A 24,855-nucleotide genomic window follows, 5' to 3' on the forward strand; every position below is an offset into this window, starting at 1 on the left:
AGAGAAATTTATGGATGAGGATGATAAGAGGAAAATTGATAATGAAACTCAGTTGTATACGGTTGTAAAGTTATTGAACAGGGAGTGGATGCACCCGGGAAGAATTGCAAAGTTGTTCGACATTATTAAGGGAATGTGCAGAAATAAATTGGAGGAGGTATGAAATGATACTTGCTACTCACTGACGGAATTTTGCATAAGGTAACCTACACAATATAACTTCGTCTAAGTCTAGAGCTACTAGGTGCGTAGTTATAGCATATAAATAATTGCCGTCATATTCTATTTATATTGCATGTTTTGATAATATAATATTAATATTCATCTAAGACGCTGGACGTAGTATGTAGGGACTGAGGATGACTACTGTGGTGACGCTCTCTTTGGGAAAGGGGGGGAGGGGGTCACGTTTCCGGGGAATCCGATGGATCTCTACAGCATGTCCGAGAAGCCGCACTTTTATCGTTTTTGTTTTTTAGGTTTCATTTCTTACCATGATGTTTCTAACACGCATTTCAGGCCATTCTTTCTCTGTTCAATTCCGAAAATCCGAAATCATTTAAGTGTTAAATTTGGTCGCCGTAATAATGTTTCCGGACACTTCTTCATTTCTGCTTCCTAATTATGCTATACGATATCAACTTTTGTATACTGCATGTATTAAAAGAGAAAATTACAATAAAAAATGCTCTCTCCCGGTTCTGTAGTTTCTCAGATTATGGGAGAGTGGCATTATCTTAATTTATTTTTGTTCATATTATTTTGTAACTACTGCCAATTTCATCTCAAGATTTTGGTGGGTGGGTGGGTGGGTGGGTGGGTGGGTGGGTGGGTAGGTGGGTGGATGGGTGGGTGGAAGCAATTGTTCCACCAACCTAATAATACTGACATTTGTAACACCGGGTACCTCTGCATCATTTTCCACTTAAACTACAACTTTACAATCTTTGTTTCACTATGATGCTGTGGAGTTCCCTGTCGACGGCTATGTTAACATTATCAATTCCTGAGACTTGATTAATAATTATTGCAATCATACCACCTGAACTTAAGGAAAAAGCATGAGCCCAAGCGCTTTTAATCTACATGTGCCGTCTACCCTTTCTTGAAGATTCTCTGCCGTTGTTTGGAATTCTTGATGTAGTGTCTGTGCATGAGAATTGCCAGTAAAGAAATTAAGTCGTTATTTCCATGGAAGATACATTACATACATTAAAGAGACTCAATGTAAGCAGACGACAGTCTCCTCTTTAGGTGCAGTAATGACAATATCGTACTCTGGCAATCAATTTTTATGTTTCCACTACCTAGTGTATTCCATAACTTTTTTACTGCACTGCCTGTTTCACTGCGGTTTCTTTCTATTCCGTTTTATCCAACCTTTTCGCCTGTCCGACCATTTCCAGATCAGGTTGAGGTTGGATAATCGAGATTACTCTGCGTTTTTTCTGCTTTTTTCCTTTTTGTTTTGAGAAGGTGCCCAACCATATATGTTCGTTGATATCTGATCGAAAATACAACGCTGTGACAACGTCACACTTCTCAAAGCGATCGATCCTTTACTGATTTACCAAAGCCTCATAAGAAGCCAAAGAAATTGAAAAATATGAAAATACCAACCAGCCCTTACTACTGATACCAAATTACTAGGAAGAAGGCTTTTAGGCCCGAATCGATTAGAATGCAAACGTATTTGAAGAAGGCGCAATTATCATCTAACCGCTCTACAATTATGTCGGCGCGTTGCATAAATTTTAGGGGTTCTGAGAGATCAGATCGCTAATATTTATGCAAATCACACAGAAGAACTGTTGTGCGGGTAGAAAACACTTGCGCCTTACTGAAATACGTTCGCATTCTTAACTATTTGTACCCAAAAATCATTTCCGTAAAAATTACACTAGCTGCCTGTGCGTTGAGACCACCCCGATGATAACGTGTATCAGTCTGTTGAAGATTTCCCTAGAAAAATGACGATAACACCGCGGCTTTCTCTGTATGATCACAGAAAAAGAACCACGGCTCTGATTCTTGAGGACAACCGGAGTGTGCAACATGCTACAGAAGAGAGCACCGCTTACCTTTTGAATGATGTGGTCCGGATTGATCCCCAGCTCTGTAACAACAACAAAAAAAAGGTTGTATAAATATTTAATACTGAGACATTTATACATTTAGGAAAGAATCTAAATGAGGTGTTTAACCTGCTTATGGTTAGCTTAAAACTCCGAAGATTAAAGCCTGATATGAATTAGTCATTGTCTAGATATACAAAGAATGCCGAAAGTTGACGCAAGTGTGAAACTGATATAACTTGAAAACAATATTCTCTCACCCATGGATAAATAATGCAAGTATCGAGGTCGAGTTATTATTTTACGATTATTATTATTATTACTTCTAATGTACCTATGGCTATGAAGTGTTTACATCTAGTTAGTATCAGTATTATTATTATTACTACATCATATGTACATACGATATGATAGCGTTGTTTGTGAGGTTATGTCATGAAACATGGGCCGTACATAAATATTTATATCAGTTCAGTTAATGTAAATACCTGTAAATTAATATTATATAATTTTTTATTACCTGTACATGATGTGCAATCCGCTACAGAATTTGGAAACACACTGTAACATCCAGAATGACGTATCTCTGACACTAGATGATGGTAGAATATTCTATACATTATAATCATGTTGTTAGGCACTCTAGAATTTACGAGAAAATGTATCTTTCTAGAAGCCTGGCCAGGCACATATGGAAGGAGGTCGTCTTGATGGTAGCGACGAGTTATTGTTTAGTAGAGTTATGGTGTAGCACGAGTATACTTGTGACCACGTGTTGTAGGTGACATGCTTGTAAGCAGTCAACTGTTTCAACTGTTTTACGGTTACGACTTCCATGTGGCATCTGCTTAGTGATAGACAGTTGTTAAAATGGCGGCTGTGTTGATGTGTGTATTTTGCTAGTGACAGCAGTGATTAAGGTAATGTGTGTGTTGAATTTGTAAATAGATGTGAATAAATAACTGTACCAACTGACAACACTTTGTGTGCATCTTTGTGGATACATAAAAGTGCAAAGGTTCGGCTGAAAGCTACAACGCTGGCGCAGCGCAGCGACGACAATGTGTAGTCGGCCAACAGTGAGCAAAACAATACCGCCGGCGAATAGTTGAGACTCGCGATAAGGAAGCTCCTGGAAGAAGAAGCTGGAAGCTTAGAGCAAGCGCCCATAATTATCTGGAAGTGGAAACCGAATCTCCCCCGTGTCTATATAATAGCGCGCAGCTGCGGCGGCGCGGAGTCATCTTGAGTGAAGCACTGTTGGGTCAATCGCGAGTGAGTTACGAGACAGTGGCGAGTCCTCTGCATCGGAGAGTAGTGAAGGGAAAAACCAAACCAAATACTGGAAACCATTCAAAAGAGAAAGAAGTATTGGTTAGGTCACTGTTCATGATGGAAATGTTTATTAACACAGGCACTGGAAGAAAAGGTTGCTGGGAGAAGGTTGAGAGGAAGAAAGAGGTAACAGATGATGGGCAGTGTGAAAATCAATCAAATATACTGGAAGATTAAAAGGATGGCAGAAAACAGATGGGCTTGGAAATTGCATGTGAAAACGTGCTGATAGGCAGAGAAACGATGATGATGATGATGATGACTATTTTCAGTGCAATACAGATACAAATTAAGTGGGGCAACAAACCAAACGAAATGCAATTACTCTAAAACAAGCGACTGGAGATCACGGGTCCGTGATACCAATATACACAGAAGCTATCCTTGAACAACCTCCGAAAGTTTGTCGGTGGGATTCATGTTCACTCTGTATAACATACTTAAATTAAATTAAAATAAATATTAAAATATGGTTTCTATCTGCGAGGGGACGGGGGTCTGGTTAGCTCAGTAGCTTAGCTGCTGGCTTCCAAATCGGAAGGCTGAGGTTCGAAACCCGGTCAACCCTGGGTCGAGATTTTCATCTCAAGAATCACGTGCCATCAGAATGGGCAAAACCAAAATAAGCCTAGGTGGCTACAGTGGCCCCAGAAGTAACTAGGATAAGCTAAGAAGAATGGTTTCCGTCTGTAAACTTAATTTTTGATCAAATATTGTTATTTCGCTTATTCTTTATCTCGTCATACATTTTAAATTTCTGTATTTCTATGTACATTCATTCCTTATTATATTCTAACTTATATTTCAAGAAGCATTTCTTAAATACAGCGTAATGATATGAGAAGTCATTACATGAATGTTACTAGCAAATATTAAATCTATACTTCTTTTGATCACTGCGCACTCTATTTTGATCCTACAAAGCTATTTTGGTCGCATTTTGTTAGTAATTTAATCGTCTTATCAATGGTGGAAAAATGGGATGTTTTCGCTTGCTCTATTGTGATTACCGGTATTATTATTTTGTAAAGTACAAACGGTAATTAATTAGAAGATCATATACAAATAAATAAATTTGTAGGAATCAAACAAAACACTAAGAAGGCATCGTATTATCTTGTAGATTTTATCCTGCGTGTAACCTAGACAAAAACCCTTGAGAACATTTTGGAAAATGCGCTGATTGGTTCAAACCGTAAAACCATCTTAATTGTACAGTTGAGAAACGTGGTGCGAGCTCATTTGTCATGTACTTCCCCCCCTCTTGAAAGATTATTCTAGACAGAATGGAGAAGGGTGAAATTTAATTAAGTCTTCATAAGAGGTTCTTGCATTCTAACTCATGTTCGGCGGTTAAACTGTCATAATTAACACGTTTTAAACTATCTGCTTTAGTATTTGTTTTCTGTTTTTATTTTTTGTGAGGCGAGTGGAAATTCTCAGTACTAGGTTATAGCATCATCTCCCAAGTGACTTAATAATAATAATAATAATGTCTGTCTGTTAGGTCATCAGCCCAGAGGCTGGTTGGATCCTCAAATAGCACCACCAAAAGTTATAAGGTTATAAGGAAACCGCAAAAACCAATGGCAGTACCAAAATGAGGCGTACTAGGCAAGACGAGGAGTGAGGTAGTTTGCCATTGCTTTCCTCACTGGGTCAGAAAGTGCTATTGCAGCACGACTGACCCTATGAGCAACACCTTTCATAACACTCGGATGCACTAGACGTGCTCTGAATGTCATTACTCAGCACCACCCATACCCCAGCAGCTTCCATATTGTCACAGCCATGGATGAGACTGGGACTTTGGTGGAAGCTACACTTTACTCTGGCCTGTGCTAAGAGATGGGTACAAAAGTACTGTATCCATCAAGAAATGGCAGCAGGCAAAATAATAATAATAATAATAATAATAATAATAATAATAATAATAATAATAATAATAATAATTGTACCGGGCGGTACACCTCCACGCCGCGAATTCAAATATTGCGCCAGTTGAAACCTCTCTACAGGAGAAAGCCTGAACTTTAACAAACTGTATTAACTCAACGGTTTCTCGGAAGATGTCACTACTGTAAATTTGGTAAATTTGAAGTGTTCTGAACTGTGTCTATTTGGATTTGTGTTTGCTCCGTATCAAGAAGTTTGAACATTCTCTAACAGATGTCGCTACCCAAAACTATGGTAACACACTCTGGTGCAATGGAATGAACTTTCTTGAAGAAATATTGTATTCCGAAATTTTATTTTTACTAAATTTTGTTCTGTGGTTTGTGGGTTGGCAATATAAATCCTTTCTTTCCGCCCGTTTTGAATGTAACCAATCATGAATTTACGTAATTAATTTTCCACCAATAAGGTGTTTCTTCCTCATCTTGTGTATTAGTTTTTGCTGTTGGCCAATAAACGTTTGTGGGCGGGTTGTTATCATTCATGAAAGGTCTCGAATGTTCCACGAGGGTATATAAACTGCTGATTTTCTTGTCTCGGTGCCACTTCAGTAACATCTCTCTTAGTGTGTGAATATGTAGCAGGGGGCGGGAAGCGCCTCTTTCTTCAAGCAGCAGTTCATCTACAAGGTAATGGCCTATTAACATCTTCATTTCTTGCTAGCTCAGCAGTTTAACTCTCGGGGAGGGTTCGAAACCTTTAGTATGTAACCTACATTTTTAAAATGTACATTCTTTTCTGTCTATCTATAAATTACAAATCTGTAAAGCGGGGATAGAGAGTGCTTCACCCTCTCGAACTCCCCTTCATTTTTGAAAAAGGAGGTGACTACGTTTTCATAACCGTTCTTCTCTTCTTTAATATAGTAAGTTTTCTCATACGTGTCACCTCCCTAGATTGGGATTAGCCCCTGTATTATCGGCCTAGCGCCACATAGGTTTTTGACACAAACGTTGTGTTGGAGTGCAAATTATCGTCTCCATTCTATTTTGCACTATGGGCCAGTAACTTAACTTGATGTTTGTTTTCTTCATGTAAAGGCCCTGTAGGTTGGGTATCTAATACCCCTGTTTCGTGGTGTGCCTTGAGGGCAGTCTGAAGTGAAAGCTGTTGTGGCCTTTGAGAGGCTTGTCAAATTGAGAGCGGGTCTGCTTTTTTCCTTAACATTGTAATTAGGAGCAAGTGCTCCTTGTACTTAGGGGTTTTCTGCCCTTTAGCAATTGTGATTGCGAGCTGAGAGCTCAGAAAGTAAACTTGGGGCTCGAAGCCCAAATTTTGTAATGAGCTGTAATTTGTTAATTGTTGATCTGCTACTTGGTACCTGTTATAATCTGTTGATTTTTGAAAAGAAAATATAACCTTTGTTAAAGTTTTAAATTAACTTTAATTTTGTAGTTGAGACCTATTCCAGCCCGCACCTTCTTTCACCTCTAACTACCACGGATAACTCCGTAACAATAATAATAATAATAATAATAATAATAATAATGGCTTAATGTCCCACTAACTACTTTTGCGGTTTTCGGAGACATCGAGGTGCCGGAATTTGTTCAAATACGACCGGACTGAGCCAGGATCGAATCTGTCAAGTTGGGGCTAGAAGGCCAGCGCCTAAACCGTCTGAGCCACTCAGCCCGGCCTGAATGAAAGAAGTTCGTCCAATACACCAATAACACAAGTTACTACACTGTATGGCAAATTCATTCAATAGGGCAAGTAAACCTTCACCTGGACAATGGTAAGATATATATATATTTTACTTTATGTCGCACCGGCAGAGACATGTCGTATGGAGACAATGGGATAAGAAAGGGCTGGGAGTGGAAAGGAAGCGACCGTTGCTTTAAGTTACAGCCTGCCGTGAAAATGCGTATTCACAGAAAACCATCTTCAGGGCTGCCGAAAGTGGGGTTCGAACCCACTATCTCCAGAATGCAAGCTGGCAGCCACGTGACCTAACCGCCCAGCCACTCGCTCGGTTTGGTAAGATTTCAAATCACACGTACACTTCCTAACACAAAAGTACAAGCACAGCCGAATGAAACGACAGTATAACAGAGATTTCTTCAACAATTAATATATGGAGGTTTGGCAATAGTTTGCCAATAAGTGTATTCAGTACAATTTTTAAGCATAAGCCCACCTGGTGGTATGATCGTTAAAGTGTCAAGTCTATACGGTCTGATATCGTGGTTATCCGGATCGAGTCCCGCTGGTGAAAAAAATTTTCACCTTCAGAATGTTGGCTGACACAGTAGGAGAAGTGGTGGTATACAATTACGAATCACTAGATTGCTTGCCAAAAGCCTGGAGTCAATTCCCAACCTCTGTGTACTATTCATATGAAATGAGGATATGCGATGCTGTTGATGGTGATTCGTCGGATAGCGACGTTAAGCCTCGAGCAGACTCCTTGGTGCTATTAGACAGGAGCAGGCTATGTGACCCCACCAGGTTTAACACTCTCCCTCCCTACTATCATACACTGGCGGAAAAAATATCCAAACACCAAGTAGGGGTTGTGTTAGCGTGGCGCTAGTTGCGGCCCCATGACGTTGCACATCAGGTTAGCTTTAAATACGGGCTGTACTGTGCGAGAGCGTCAGTTACCTGTGAGATTGGACGGAGTGACTGGATGGATCAAGAATGCCTTTACGACGACGAAGAAGCCAGTATCAACAGCTCACTGCGATTGAACGAGGCCGTATAATAGGGCTACGTGAAGGTGGATTTTCCTTCCGCGCTATTGCAGAACGACTTGGAAGAAATGTCTCCACAGTGCATGCGTGCTGGCAGCAGTGTTCAGGAGAAAGTACACCATTGAGAGGGAAGACCGCCTTATTCGGCGTATGACTGTGGCTCAGCGGACTGCGTCTGCAGTAGCAATTCGAGCGGCAGTTAGCAACACAGTGACGCAACGAACTGTTCGAAAACGGTTACTTGAAGGACAGCTCCGAGCCAGACGCCCTGCGGCGTGCATTCTACTTACCCCAAACCACCGCCGTCTGCGACTTCAGTAGTGTCAAACGAGAGCTCATTGGAGGATGGAATGGAGGTCCGTTGCGTTTTCGGATGAAAGCCGGTTCTGCCTTGGTGCCAGTGATGGCCGTATATTGATTAGAAGGGGGCCAGGTGAGCGCCTGCATTCCACCTGTCTGTGGCGTCGACACATTGGACCTACACCGAAAGTTCTGGTCTGGGGAACAATTTCCTATGACAGCACCCTGACTGCAGATGTGTACGTCCGTCTGATTATTCGATCTGTTGTGCTGCCATTCATGAACAGCATTCCTGGGGATATTTTCCAACAGAATAATACAAGCCCCTATGCCGCTGTTGTAGCCCAACGTGCTCTACAGAGTGTCGACATGTTGCCTTGGCCTGCTCGATCCCCCGATCTGTCCCCGATCGAGCACGTATGGGATATCATTGGACGAGAACTCTAGCGTCATCTACAACCGGCATTAACCATTCCTGTATTGACCGACCAAGAACAACAGGCATGGAACTCCATCTCACAAGTTGACATCCGGCACCTGTGCGACACAATGCATGCACATTTGCATGCCTGCGTTCAACAGTCAGGTGATTACATAGATTATTAATGGACCAGCATGGCACATTTGCGATGGCTTTTCTCGCACGGGTGTTAATCTGTAGTCTTGTACCTTTAATCAATTAAATGTTACCTCGAAAAATATAGTGGCAAAATTTCCGTACTCTACATTCCTTATTTCATGTTGTTTGGATATTTTTGTCAGTGTATATCATGTCATTCATTTCATCTCATTAATTCCTCTGACGAGGACATGAAGAAAGGCATCCGGAAGCAAAAAATCGCTACGAAGATTCATCTCACTTCATACCCAACCCGTAGACAAGCGGGACCAGGGTTGGACATACAGTGCATGTTTCGAAAGTGTACTTGGCCATGATTTGTAAATGTTGCTTCAACACTAAACAAGGTACATGATGAATCTAGTGTATCTTGTCGCAAGTTAAGTTCTGGTTCGTCGAGATTCCATTGCTTCTTTCTCAAGACCAATCCAACTGATCCATTCACCAAGGCATTTGAAATCTCTGACGATCCCTATTTTTTTCTTCCCCCACTCACTATGGAGAAGGATATGATACGGATGGAACTAAAGTGTGGATCTACAGCAACAGCAGCTAGAACATTATTCACCTTATTCTCCAATCACTGGTTTGTTTCTGTTACGTTTTCTGGGTGTTACACTTCCAATTTCACGTAACTGGTTGAAGAGGTTCACAAATAATTGTCGCGATGGGTCACGTCTGTCGGGATATCGTTCCGCGCACAGAACACAAGAACAAACAGCATTCTTCCTGCATCCTCCATAAACAAGTCGTTTTTTTCAGCATTGGTAAATACCATCTTCCTCCACGTACTGCTTCTTGAACTATCACAAAGTAACTGACAAGGAAGTCGCAGTGTAATCAGTTTATTGGAAAGGAAACAGATATAAGAACATCGCAGTCTTGTAACTAAACTGTTGAATAGAGCAAACAACTGTCTATATTTATAATTTTCAAACAACGACAGTTCGTGAACTACTTCACTATAATCCTGAAAAAATTCACCACTGATATTCTAATTTACTCTGGTTGTATCAATAGGCATTGTTCCGTTTGAAAAATTGAACTTTCTAAAATAATATACATTCTAATAATTATTGAAGTATGTGTATGGGCTACAATTATGAGGCATTGGTTATAGTACATGTCTATGAAGTAAAAACAGCACATCAATAGAATCTTCCATTTCAGAAATATTTGGGGTGCAAGCATTTGTTGTCTGCCATATGTGGCATGGTATACAAACCGATCACTACGCTGAAAAAAGATTCAAAATAAAATAAAATTTTTGCCTTCAACAGTAGCAATCTATACTAGATTATAAACATTTTTAGAAAAAAAAACCATCAATACTGCTTTCAAAACCGCCAACACTTCTGTTTCTTGTCCGTTTCACCCACTTCGGTGTACGATAAATCAATCAATGGTTAGTCCGACTCGTTGGCTGAATGGTCAGCGTACTGGCCTTAGGTTCAGAGGGTCCCGGGTTCTATTCCCGGCCGGGTCGGGGATTTTATTCACTTCTGATTAATTATTCTGGCTCGAGGACTGGGTGTATGTGTCCGTCCCAACACTCTCCTCATCATATTCAGACAACATACCACACTACCAACCACCACAGGAACACGTAATAGTGATTACATCACTTCATAGAGGGTTACGTCAGGAAGGGCATCCGGCCGCAAAACAGAGCCAAATCCACATATGCGACTCAGTTCGCACCCGCGACCACACAAGTGCGGGAAAAAGCGGTAGCAAAAGAAGAAGATCAATCAATGGTTAGTAATTCGTGTTTTCCTGTCCTCCCAGTAGGTACTTTTTCATCCTTTCAGATCTTGCATTCCTCTCTTCTTCAGAAATTCTGTATAGTCATTTGGGCTTCACCCTGTCCTGAAACCTGTTCATTTTATCTTCGGTTATTTTCTTCGCGGATCCATCTCCAAGAATCTCTTCTGTGATTTGGAACTCTCGTAGGTCCTTCTCAGTTTCCTAAAACCATTTCGGCTTGGTTTTCTTATTGCTAAAATAGTCGAAGATTATTTTAGTTATCCTTTACGTGACCATTCTTAGAATGTGGACATAGACGTCAATTCTCCTTTTCCTTATTGTGTTGGTAATCCTTTCTTTCTGTTTTCCTATAGAGTGTTTCATTGCTGATGTGTGAAAGTTCGTTATTATGGAATTTGTGGCCTAGAATTTTTCGTAGTATTTTACTTTCCTTGATCTCCAACTTTTCCATTGGACCCTATGTAGTTATAGACAGTGTTACTGAAGCATAAAGGGCTTCAGGCTTGACTACTGTACTATAATGTCTGATTTTGGAATTCCAGGAGAGGGATTTTTTTGTTATATGTGTCTTCCGTAAGCAGGAAGGCTGTTTCTATTGTGGTTCGTCGAGATTCCATTGCTTTCTTCTCAAGACCATTCCAATTGATCCATTTACCAAGGTATTTAAAATTTTTGACGATCTCTATTTCTTTGTTCCCCCACTTTCAAATATTTTGGAGGATTCTTAATGTTGGTTATTATTTTGGTCTTTCCAAAGGCGATTTTGAGACCTATCTTCCCAGTAATGCAAAACGTTTTTACAATAAATATTCATAACCTGGCGTTTAAATTGGCCAAATGGGAAGGAGTTTATCAACTAGATGTAAAGAACATGTAAACGCCAGAAAATATTAGCACTATTCAGCCATAAGTGAACATACGAGTGATTTTAATCACTCTTTTGCGTCCATAGATAAAGATTTGAAAATCCTGAAGACAGCCAACAGTGTATACTACGGACAAGAGGGGTGGGAATTACCGCCGACTTGTGAAAACAATAAACAAAACCTTTATGGAAGTGAGATTCAGTCCGTGGCTCATGAATTTGTGCACGTAATGTAGGAAATGTGTCACGTGCTAGTCTTGTGAAGCATTCACGAAATATTCAAATTCTATAATCTAAGAATTGGGTGGGAGTTTCCCTTTACAATTTGAACGAGTGGAAGTTCTCGCCATGGACTAAAGAGGCCCATAGACGTGCAATATTATTGCGCAATATCTGCGTTTGTGCAATAAAATTGATAGTGTGTATTTAATATTGAAGGGTTGTGCAATATATTGTACGAAATCAAGAAAGGTTGCAATATATTGCGCAAATCGCAAAATACTGTGCTGTGTGTTGGCAATATTGTGCAATATCCCGTCCTCCCGCCAGTTGGTATCAACAAGCGTTGGAGAAGGTATCGTGATGCAGGCAAAAAGGAGGAGAAAAAGTTTATTTTGGAGTTTATCGAAGTGTACCATGGCCTTCCGGCTCTGTGGGACGTTAAGAGCAAAGCGAGGAGTTCATCATACAATTCACCATTCATGCGCAGAATGTTTCGAAAATCATTTGGTTCCCATTTTCTCAGTTCATTGAGTAAATTTTCATGAGTGTACTTTTCTCTGTCTAGAAACCACTGTTTGGCCCTTTTGCTTCTTTTCCGTTTCTGCTTCTTTTTGGCACTTACGCCCACGGCGATCAAAACGCAGCAAAGACCAGTGTCACTCAATATATTTACCAAATAAAATACCGACATGGACTGACTATATATTGCAACGCATATTGTACGTCTATGACCACTTTGCACAATATATTGCACAACTATAAATATTATCTCCACACGATTCTATTTATTGCACAAACTCGATTTTTGTGCAATAATATTGTACGTCTATAGGCAGCTAACAATATATTGTACAATCCATTTTGCGCAATAATATTGCACGTCTATAGACCCCTTAAGAACAGTATATTGAAAATTGATCAAATCGGCGAGGACACGTTGACAAAGTCCATGACTATCTTTGGATCTCCCTCAGTGAAGTAGTTTGTTCATGCAACACTTCAGAATAAGGCAACAAAGAGACGGTAGAGATCTCTTCCCTAAACCCCCAGTGTGGCATTGTTCTGTCTTCTATGAGGCAACAAACTCCTGATTTACAAGGCCGATAGGGAACAAGACGCCGAAACCAAACTCCCAGCTTTAATACGGCGATAATCCGATCCCCCTACGGCGCTGTACTTCTTTTTTATCATTATTTATTGCCAGTGCTCTGGTTAAATAGAGCATCTCTCTGTCCCCGCGGGGAAACAGCTGTGGTCGTGTCGTAGCGCGCGCGCATATACAGCACACACACACTCACACCACACAGTGGGAAAAAGCCAGGTGTACGTTTTACACGCGCATCTCCAGGAAGTTAAATGCTTATATGGCACAGGTAATTAAAGTACATTATACTTGATGTGCGTGATATAAACTAACGGGCAGACCTGCTCGTAACGCATTAAAACACTCGCAGTCTGCAACCGAACACAAGTGGAATAGTAATGCCCTCTCTGCCGTATGAACTGTTATATGTAGAAATTCACTACGGAAGATATGGAATGATCCATATAAAACCGATATTTTAAAAATAGCATATTAGTGCAAAGTAAAGCCAACATTATTATTATTATTATTATTATTATTATTATTAAAAAGGCATATATTTGTTCATACTGCAAGGATACTACCCATTTTTTGTTTTAACCCTTTGTTTACTTTATTATTAACTAGCTGATGTACCCGTGCTTCGCTACGGAATTCTCAGAAAGACTGTTTTTGTGGTTTTCCCAACTGAAGTCAACATAGATCATTACAATTACACCAGTAGGAATTTAGTGAATTAAAGCAATGCTATCATATAAAATACTCGATCAAATGAAAAATCGCACAACACACTTTCAACGAACAGTACTACGGTGCCGATCTAACAGTCCAAATTTCCAGTGCTAGAATGACCAGGCTGTAGACAGCCATGAACACTCCTCTGCCATTATTCCGCTAAATTTGTACACTGCTCATGTCAATCAGTGCCTCAGAGTAAGGAATGAATAGCTGGAATGCTATGATTAACCAGTGTGTTACGTACCAGTAGTATCAGAAAAATTATGAACCAGAGGAATGGCATGCTACAAAAGAGAGAGACTGACCTCGATAGCTGCAGTCGCTTAAATGCGTCCAGTATCTAATATTCCGTCGGCAGCCCTGAAGATGCTTTTCCGTGATTTCCCATTTTCACACCAGGCAAATGCTGGGGCTTACCTTAATTAAGGCCACGGCCGCTTCCTTCTCACTCCTCGTCCTTTCCTGTCCCATCGTCGCCATAAGACCTATCTGTGTCGGTGTGACGCAAAGCAACTTGTAAAAAGAAAGAAAGAAAGAGAGAAAGATCTAACTCCCCAGCTTCTTTCCGCCTCGGACAGGCTATTATACTCGGTACGCATCAGTAACCCCATCTACCGGAGAAGAGTGGCAGCAGAAGACGCAAAGTACATCACAACAAACAATGGCCAATGTAATGTTATTGTTGATCAATTTTATGAGCTTGCTATATTGTAGGCTTTCCCATTTAGTTTTCTTTCGACTGTGATATTAGGGTATCTTATAAAATTATTTATAGCGTAGACTGTAGTTCCTTATTCCCCGACTTTACATACCAATTTTCATTAAATTCTGTTTATCCATTTTCTCGTGACTCGGCGCTGATATGGGCTTAGCAACAAAAATACAAATTCATGAATATCTCTACCGGGCGAGTTGGCCGTGCGGTTAGGGGCGCGCGGCTGAGAGCTTGCATCCGGGAGATAGTGGGTTCGAATCCCAATGTCGGCAGCTCTGAAGATGGTTTCCCGTGGTTTCCCATTTTCACAAGGCAAATGCTGTGGCTGTACCTTAATTAAGGCCACGGCCGCTTCCTTCCAACTCCTAGGCCTTTCCTATTCCATCGTCGCCGTAAGACCTATCTGTGTCGGCGCGACGTAAAGCCACTAGCAAAAAAAAAGAAGAATATCTCTGTTATCACCGGTACGGTAAAAATGTATGTGACATAAATGATCGGAAATTTAATAATACTATACAACTTTATTGATGTAGTATTTATCAATAGAACCACAAATAACAAATATTTGAGAATTACATTTTAGGCCATCCCCTAAACTACCATTTCACTCAGTGTGAATACAATTATTTATGGCCTACATTGTAGCGACTTATTCCCCGACTGTACATGCCGATTTCCATTCAGCTTTGGGGCTGGCTGTTTGTGCCGTCTTCATCATTATTAGGTAGGGCGCAGGGCGTCAACTGGAAAGATCTGAACCAGGCCTTTACTCAGGCCACATGCCATTATTTATTTATTTATTTATTTATTTATTTATTTATTTACTTACGAATTTGGCCCACTATACACCGCTTAAAGCCTATGACTAGGTTACAGTATTTTTCATTTTCTTTTCTTCCCAGAACTTCATTCGTCAGCTGATCGCCCGCCTCTGTTCCTCCAATAACATTCTCCGAGGTTGACGTCGAATTTACAAAAGCGAAAAATCCAGAGAAGTGATCTGTCAACGGAAGGCCACCCTGTTATTTGTGATGTGATCTGCGATCTTCAGTCTTTGTAGGTCTCATCGTATCTCTTCCAGCCAACCGGTGGTGTGTTTTAATTTGGAGATGTAATCAAAATTCTTCTTGGTTAGCCTGTCGTTCATTCTGAGAAGGTTGCAATAAGACTGTAGTCTTCGTCTTTAATTATGTCTATATGTTTTTCTGTATTGCCGCACAGGTCTTCATTTTTTCTTTGCATCCAAATATTTTCTCCGTTATGCCTATATTCAAGATAGTTTTTTTTCATACGAAAGTTGAAGACCGGCTTTAATGGCTATGTCATAAAGAAGTTTCACCATTATCTGTGCTTGTAATTTGTTTTCAGAAATTACTGTGATATCAACAGCAAAGGTAAGACATTCCACCTCAAATCTTCCTTTTACCTGCCTTAGATTGATCCCTTGAATGTTTTTTTTTTCATGCAACCTAATTCCCCATTCCCTCATAATTTTGCTTAATACCAAATTAAAGAGAATTCATGGAAGTCCATCACCTCATCGAACTCCAGCCTTGATTTTTAAGGGACCTGGAAGTTCATTTAAAATCTTACCTCTTGAGGTTGTATCTGTGAGTGTTTGTTCAACTAATTTGCTAGTATTTTTATCAATCAATATTTTCTAGCTCAAGTGCTATGTCCGTTACTTCAAGGCATTTTCTGTAGAAAACCATAATGCTGAAAAGTAAGGAAGGACTTTTATTGCAGACTTCGAAAGAATGGTAATATAATAACAGCATATGGCCTCCGGAGAGTTCTGGTGCAGGTCTTTCGATCTGTCGTCGTATAGGCGACCTGCGCATCTATGAGGATGGGGGCCAATCTAAGATGAAATCTAATGCTCAAAACGTCACAAACACCCAGTCCCCGAGCATAGGAATTAACTAATACGAGTCGAAATCCCCGACCCGACCGGGAATCGAATCCGGGGTCTCTTGAACAAAAGGCTAGCGTGCTAATCTTTTAGCCATGGAGCCAGACCGTAAGAATGGTAATATATATATAAACACTCAACTGCTGAAATGAAGGTAAATAATAATTTATAGTTGGCACTGATGCTATTTACCATGAATAGGCTGTCCAATAAAAAAAACCATTGGTATTAACGCAGTTAGCAGTTTCCAAAGATAACCTCAACCACTCCTGATCTCCGGAACGTTATGGGACTTCGAAGTCCCCAGTATATTACCATACCGTAATTCCACAATGTCACATAATGAATAAGTCAGAGATTGAGTCAACGGTGGAATAAGTTCATAAAGAAGAATTTATTTTAAACATTCATTTAGGCTGTGGATTTTCAAAAATGTTAGCTTACCATCTGAGCAGTAAATATGCTATTACAATTTATTTATTTATTTATTTTTCTCCAACATTCACCACAATGGCTAAACCACTACTCCGTAGTGGCACACGTGTCAGCAAGATAGCTGTGTGTGATTGATGCTGCCATCTCTCAGTAAATTCTGAAACTATTTCTAAAGAGAACCAAGGAGTTCCGTCAGGTTTTCAGGTAACGTGCAATTGCTGCAGCGATTTTTGAAAGGTGGAACTTTAAAGTCCCGTAAGTAAACAAAGGCTTTTGAAACTATGGGACTTCAGTTTTATGAAGTACCCGACTGATGTCGCTATAGTCCATACTTTACTCTTTTTGCATCCCCTCCATTTTGATATCGAACTCCATCACTGCTACACAAATGGCATTCCGAAGAGAATATGATGCATTCCTTCCGTAATAAAAAACCCTCAATAAACGGGGGACAGCGGGGGGGGGACTATAGGGGGATGATGCGCTGCGGGACTCTACTTAGGGTGCCTCTTGTGGGGGGTCCGGCGTTCTCTGCGCCAGAACCAAATAATATAATAACCAACGCATGTACAAACATACAAATCCACCTATCAAAATCAACAATTCCAAATCAAAGCCTAAGAGCTATGAGGAATGAAACAACTTCGATTCAATTCCGTAGAGAGGCAATCCTGGCCTTAGTTACGAAGTACGAAACAACAGCTTCATTGGTAAGCGATACTGGCAAGCATCGTAAAAAATCTCGTTTACAAAATGCGGCGGAAGACGTCCGGGCCTGTGTAGAGCAGTCTCCGCGTAAATCATCCCGTCGTTTGTCTCGGGTAATCAGGTTATTCTTATACTACACGTCAAGTGAGTGCCTCGCCCTAATATAAAGCTTCTTTGATGACCGAATAATTCACACACGTTATGGCATCCTAGATCGCCAAACTGCACGCCACCAGACTTTTCTTTTAATGTCACCTAAAAGGTGGAATTGTAATCGACCAAGAACAACTGGTCCAGGGGTACTGCAGCGAGCTGCCAGAATCACGCAACGACTGTACGAATGTGTCTCTACAAGCAAAAGGTCATTTTCAGCATCTACTGTGAGGGTAAGCAATTTTCCCACGTATACTGCACATATATTTAGAAACACTGCATGTTTGTAGCTATCAAACAAAAATGAGACGATATTAAAAATCACCTGTTTCATATGAACCACTTTCTGCAAGGCGTTCCGGGTAGTAAAGGTGAACTCAACGTCAAGTCAGTTTTTGATGACTAGTCTTGAAAAGAAACAAACAGAAGGTCGTCGATCTTTAAACAGAAGTGAAGGTGGCTTATTTCTGCACACCGCATAGATGAAATGCCGCCTTTTATGTGACACTGTCATTTTAAATTTTAAGAAGATGCGGGGACTACATGGTGACCTCCAGAGCCAAATAGGACCTTGAGACAACACGTACCCTGTAATCCAGGAAGAACTTAGCGCCAAGAATATAACTGGACACGTGATGGACGTTATCGTCTGCACTGTGAACTTTCTTAGGTTTCAAGGACTGAATGATCGTCAATTAAAGGAATTCCTTGAATCAGTAGGCGCGGAGTTCGTCGAAATGTTCTATTGCAAGGTCCGATAGTTACGGCGAGAAGCAATCTTACAAAAATCACTTCTCTTCAGAGAAACAATAAGTACATCTTAGAGAACAAGGAAAAACCATAGAATAGACTTGATGATCCTTGTTTCAATTTACTTTACGTCGCACCGACACAGATAGGTCTTATGGCACCGATGGAATAGAAAAGGGCTAGAAGCAGGAAGGAAACGACCACGGCCTTAATTAGGATGCAACCTCAGCATTTTCCTCGTGTGAAAATGGGAAACCACAGGAAAACAATTTTCAGGGCTGCCGACACTGGGGGTCGAACTCACTACCTCCCACGATGATCCTGGCAGCATTTCAAACTTAATATGCCTTTCGGCATCACCGGTCACCTCAATGCTCTCAATTTACAGATCCAAAATAGTTAGCATCATTATAGAAATGTTCGACGAAATTTGGGCGTTCAAGAGAAATACGGGTACTGTGGGGAAAAGTAAGAGCAAATACAGTGTACTTCCTAGACTCAGAATCGGTTCCTGAAGAAAGAAACCTAAATAATTATGTTGAAGTAATAATAACATGAAAATACAGTTTCTCCTGCACTTAGTCCTCCCTTCTTGCTTTTATCCTGAGTGCAATCTACCAGAACTTGGTGCAGACGTGATTATGATACAACCTTTCCCTGTAGTTAGTCTACCCTCCTTGCTCCTATTCTGCACGTCATCTCGCGCTATCCCTTGAAACGTTAGTTTCTGTTGTGTGTGTGTGTTTTTTTTACCCCTTACTGCATTGCGAAGGAACTGGCAATCAGTTTGGTAAAAATTAATAGTTAAATCATATACTAAATATCTGTGGTAACATGATGAACCTGTTAACTAGCTTGTGTCCAATCAGCGCTTGGCTTACTGTCTGTAACAGAAACCAACTTCGTCTTGGCAGTGTCTCTTGTACTCCATCGGAACTAACTCACTCTCACTCACACTCTCACTCTCTCTCTCTCTCTCTCTCTCTCTCCACATGTGACTATGTGACCGCGCCATCGATAGCGGGCTGAAGAAGGTAGGCTAATATACTAATATGTGACTCATGAACTTTGACTCCACAACTCCCTTCCTGGTTGAGGGAGATATTTTATATACTTTTAAAATTGTAATTATGTAAATCTTACGATAGGATCTTCGGGTTTTACAGCTAAATCACGTAGGGAATTTCTTAATCATTTAATGAATTATAAGGCTAGTATGGTGTGGGCTAACTTAAAGCATCTTATCTAATTGTAGACTTCAAAAGGATGTAAGAGTGTTTTACCCTCCGTATCTTCTTCTACAGCGACTAGGTGTTTTCTAAATGTAAATCATTCTTAACTCATTAGGATTTTAGCTTTCCTTTCTCCTAGTCTCAGCGTAGTTTGGGCTTATCGCCTGATTGAACTGGGCAGTCGTACCCCGTTATGTCTTACCATTCTTTGAGGATCTAATATGACGTTGAATCCCTAACTTTTCTATTTTTGTCCTTTTCTAAAACTATTAAGTTTTTCTTGGTTGGCGTTAATTTTCCCGTTAGCCAGTATTGTAGCCTACATTGAGAGTAGTTCTTGTATATTTGGGAGGAAATCCCAATTAGGATTTAATTTCTGGAACTGTTTCGTGATTCCTTATTTTAGAACAACTGAGAGTTTAATACTGGAACTTGATTAGCGGTACGCGACTGTATCAGACCGGAATAGTTTGCAAGATGGGGCTTGAAGGTCCACTTTATGTACACTACCATTCTGGTACCTATTCTTTAGAAATCTCTTAACTTTGTTGTTCCTAGGCCACTCTCATTGAGATTGGTGCTCAACCTTAGTAATTATATAGAGTGTATTTGTCATTAATGAAGCTTATTTTATTACTATGTCATTTAAATAATTGTTATATTTATATCATGTTTAATGAAAAAAGGAAAGAGTCAAAGTTGCTAATTATTTGGAAAAATAACTGAAGAGGCCCTGCTGTTTCGTTGAACCTAGCATTTGCTATAATAATAATAATAATAATAATAATAATAATAATCACATGGCCTAAGCTTCCGTGTGCAGGCTTCGCACTTTAGGCTGCCTGCGCGTCACTTTCGACGTTCTGTTTTACTTCACCACATGGCAGAGGAAATCGGACCTCTCATGACCGATTATGACTGAGTTTTAAATGAAGTCGGATCAACACCAAATGTATGATCGAGATATTTTACATGCCGACAGTGTGCGACATGGAATACTGAATGGACATTTGTCCATCCTTCAAGCACGCCTGGTTGCCATGATCGTTAAGGCGTCAAGTTTCTATGGTTTGGCATCGTGGTTAGCCGGTTCGAGTGCCGCTGATGGAAAAAACTTTCAGAATGTTGGCCGGCAGGGTCGACACCTCTCTGTACTGTTCATATAAAGTGAGGGCATATGACGCTGCTGATTGTGTTACGCCTTCAGCAAACCCCTTGGTGTTATTCGACAGGAGTAGGCTGTGTGTCGGCACCGGGTTTCGCCCTCTCCCTACCTCATTATCATCATTATCTCACACCCAAACGCACAGGTCGCCCAGGAGCATCAACTAGGAAAACCTGCACCAGGCGAGCCGAACATGTCCTCGGGTACTCCCGGCACTGAAAGCCGTAAGCTAAATAAATAAATAAATAAATAAATAAATAAATAAATAAATAAATAAATAAATAAATAAATAAATAAATAAATAAATAAATAAATAAATCCGCCGTTCAAAAATGCGACTACTTCTGCCTGGACTGATCTTGGGATCCAAAGGTAAGCCCACTCTTAATTTATTTATTAAATATTTTATGTATCAGTTGAAAGAGGTTCCGCATACCTTGCAGTTGAATCTCGTGGAACTACAGTACATTACCATGCTAATAACTCTTCTACATTGCATCAGTCTTATGCTAAATTCCTTCAACAAGAGTATCCGAATTCCATAAGCAGGTGTAGAAAGTGCTCTCCAGGTTCGGTTCTACTTACATCCGTGAACAGTCCTTTTGGGCTTTGAAGCAGTAGCAGCGATTAAAGGGGCCAGGGGGGAAGGCAGTCACCTCCGCACTTTGTGGAGAAAACATGACATTTTAATTCCACTAGAGCCAGCTGAAACTAGGAATTATTTTTTTTTTAAAATTACGAGCCCTGTTGCCTATTCGGCTAATTCCTTTATTTTTTAATTATTAACAAAATGATTGGCGAAAATATGCACAAAATGTCGTTCGTCCCGATTAACCGATTTGTATAGCGCCACAGCAAGCAGCGGAGACTTGGCATGCGCTGTGAGGAAGAGTAGCATGATTCACCCGCCTGCCACGCGCATTCGTCAGTCTGGCAGCCTCTTTAGTGTCTGTTAGTTTCTCAGTGTGTAGTCAAATACTAAATTATTTTAATTGTATACTTACGCCGTACTTCTATTTAATTGCAATATATGTGTAATATTCTTCCTTAGGAGTACGTTGTATTGTATAGTAATGAATCAAGATCTCAAAATATTATTATTACCGTACTTAAGTTGGTAAAGTGTCAACCTTAACCTCTCTGGCTAAATTCCCAAAAACATACCATTTTGTAGCTTTTGTAAAAAAAGGTTTTGATGTGTATACTCCCCGTCCGTCCGATATATCCCATAAACCCGGGTAATGTTTGTTGTCTGTATAGCATTTTGCCCCCGCACTTTTAATTCCCAATCGCCACTACTGCTTCGAAGTGTAGGTTGCGAGGACCTGTGTCACAGACGACGGCCGCTTCTGTACGCGATTGGCCGTTTCGAGAACACTTTTCCCAACAGACAGAACACAACCTGGCGTAGGCATGTAAATAAACATGAAATGTAAGAACGCATGAAAATAATTATTACACAAAAATATTTGCTTCCGGAATATAACATTCCCTGAATATACGCTTTACGTGTTATTTCAAAAGTCCAGTATTTAGGGCAGTGCTCGCAAAAGCGAAGAAAGGAAATTTATGAGATTATGAATACCGCTCTGCGAGGTCGGTCTCCCCACTACTGGTCTACTTGCGGTGGCAAGTGACCGCAAGCGGCTCTTGATATTCTCGGATGCTCGGAGCGCTGCTGCACCGGATTAGCGCGTCTGGCACGCAAAATCTGGACCTGGGCTGTGCTAGGCAATGCCAGTTTGTATCATACGCCGTTGGGTATATTCTGGATTGTAAGATCATGTGTAGTAAATGTTATGGGCGTCTGCGGTTGACTGCGGAAATTTTACAGTGTGATTTCTTGCCGGTTACTTATACCAGGCGGCTCGCGAACGCCGTACTTTCTACTTATATATATCCTGCATGCACAAATGATGAATGGGATCTCTACTAACTGATTTTCACAGGGCCACTACTGCCAGCAGGCAGGTTACGTCAGAATATGAAGAGATAACAACCGGACGGTCGCTCGCAGCATGTTACTCAGCGCTACCGATCTAATGCAAGACCTTGCATTAGTAAACCTCGTTTTTGACCGCATAATACTAGGCTGGTGTATGATACAACAATACGACATTTCCTGTCTGCATATCGCCAATGGCTAGTGTCTTCAGCAACAACGAATGCACAGACATTTTAATCTGGAGAACCTGGTCGGAATGCAGCCGAAGCTCCAGACGTCTGCCTTCTACAAACGTATTTCGCCGAACAGTATTACTTTTTGTTTCATACAAATAATTATTTTACAGAATGGAATGTCTTCGCGTGTATAAATTAATAAGTCCTTAAATTTTCTTTTCTGAATCTTTGGCGTATTTACAAATGCACCCTGTTGTGGAACGTGCAGAAAAATGACTGCTATTTGTTTCACAACAGCCAAAACATAGCACGTTGTAGCGCTCCTTCGAAAACAAGTGATCAGGCATCCCATGCATCACTAGTGCATGCGGGACAATTGTAAGAAGAAAGTACGGCGCTCACGAACCGCCTGGTATATTTGTATTTGTGAAAATTTATTGCATAGTATTGCCTCTACTTCATCTTAAGTAATTCTTATTTTCCTTCCTATTGATTTCGATAATTCGTTTGCGTCCTTTCTTATATCCAGGTACGAAAGTATATACTAATCGGTGGAAGACGTGCAGCCAGCTCCGAGAGGCATTCATTCCCTTTCTGAAAGTTTTCTGCCATAGGTTGCATTTTGCGGGTATTATTGGTGCACATTAACTCTCCGGAAGTTCCAAGCTCTCATGCTGTCTTCACATGGCTTAGTTCTTCCTGTTTGTTTATGACTTTTCTCAAACCAACTGACTAATCTATGCTATAAAAGTATCAAAAAATCACAGTATGATTTTTCTCCCTCTTTAGTCGTTAAGACCCTGTCTGAACATTGCAATCATACACTTGCTCACATAATATACATAGTAGAATCATTAAGTTCGTGGACTGGCCGTCTAGTGTCGCCGTAGAACACTATAACAGTGATTTTGGACCACAGGATGTTCCCGTGACAGTTCCTCGCTAGTCCTAGCACAAGGCAATTGTATGCATAAACTAAATACGGTCTCTGCTGTGCAGAGTAGTTGAATGTCAGCGGCGGAACTTGAGAAAGTCGTAGTTTGAGCAACAGGCAAATTTCAAGTTCTACCAAAAATTAGGCAAATCCGCTAGCGAAACGTTTGAGATGATCAAGTCGAAATCACTCGGATCACCACAACGGGAAGATGTGAAAATGCAACCCAAAAAACTGTGATCCTTGAACTATTAGCGACAGCCACGAATATATTGACTGTAGTACGTACATAAGTGTACAGTGCTTTGCCTGCACTGTAGGCGCTAGTCCGAAACGTTGACTGTAGTACACGAGTGTACACCGTATTGCCTGCACTGTGGTGCCATTCCACGAACTTATTGACGGTAGTAGTAAGATAGTGGACATTACAACATGCCTCCATTCTTTTTAATCTTCTGCTTTCTGTATAGAGTTCCTAAGAGCCAAGCGAGTGATGTCTTGCACCTGAGCAATCCACGTTTTGGCCGGCGTTCCTCTTTACATTTTGTCATTCACTTCTCCTTGATCAATGACATTTTCCAAGTTGTCTCCCTCCCAACTAATTATGTGGCCTAAAAACTGTACGTTGTTCTGATCCACCACAGTGTAGAGTCCCGTCTTTGATTATCGAATAATTAGTCATTTTCTTCATCCATGAAATCAGAAGCATTCGTCTCCAGCATCGCATACCAAATGCATGAATATGTGTTTCTCTTGGCTTGATTGTCCAACTTTCACAGCCATACAGGAATACGGAGAACACTAAGGTTGAGCGCTGCTTTGTGTTTCGTGTTATCACTTTATCACGCCGTATCTCACGAAGTTTGTCCATTGCAGTGTGCCCAAGGGCAATTCTCCTCTCGATATCCTTTTCTGGCGCTCAGTAATGAACCTAAATTATCAAACTCATGCACAAACTCCATAGCTTTTAACCACCCGATGAGTTGTAACACATTGCTTTTATCAATAACCATCACCTTTGTCTTTCTGTGGTTGATCTCCTTCTGAACACGTTCTAACATTATCATGAG

Source organism: Anabrus simplex, chromosome 9 (assembly GCF_040414725.1).
Source record: "Anabrus simplex isolate iqAnaSimp1 chromosome 9, ASM4041472v1, whole genome shotgun sequence".
NCBI classification, from domain to species: Eukaryota; Metazoa; Arthropoda; class Insecta; order Orthoptera; family Tettigoniidae; genus Anabrus; species Anabrus simplex.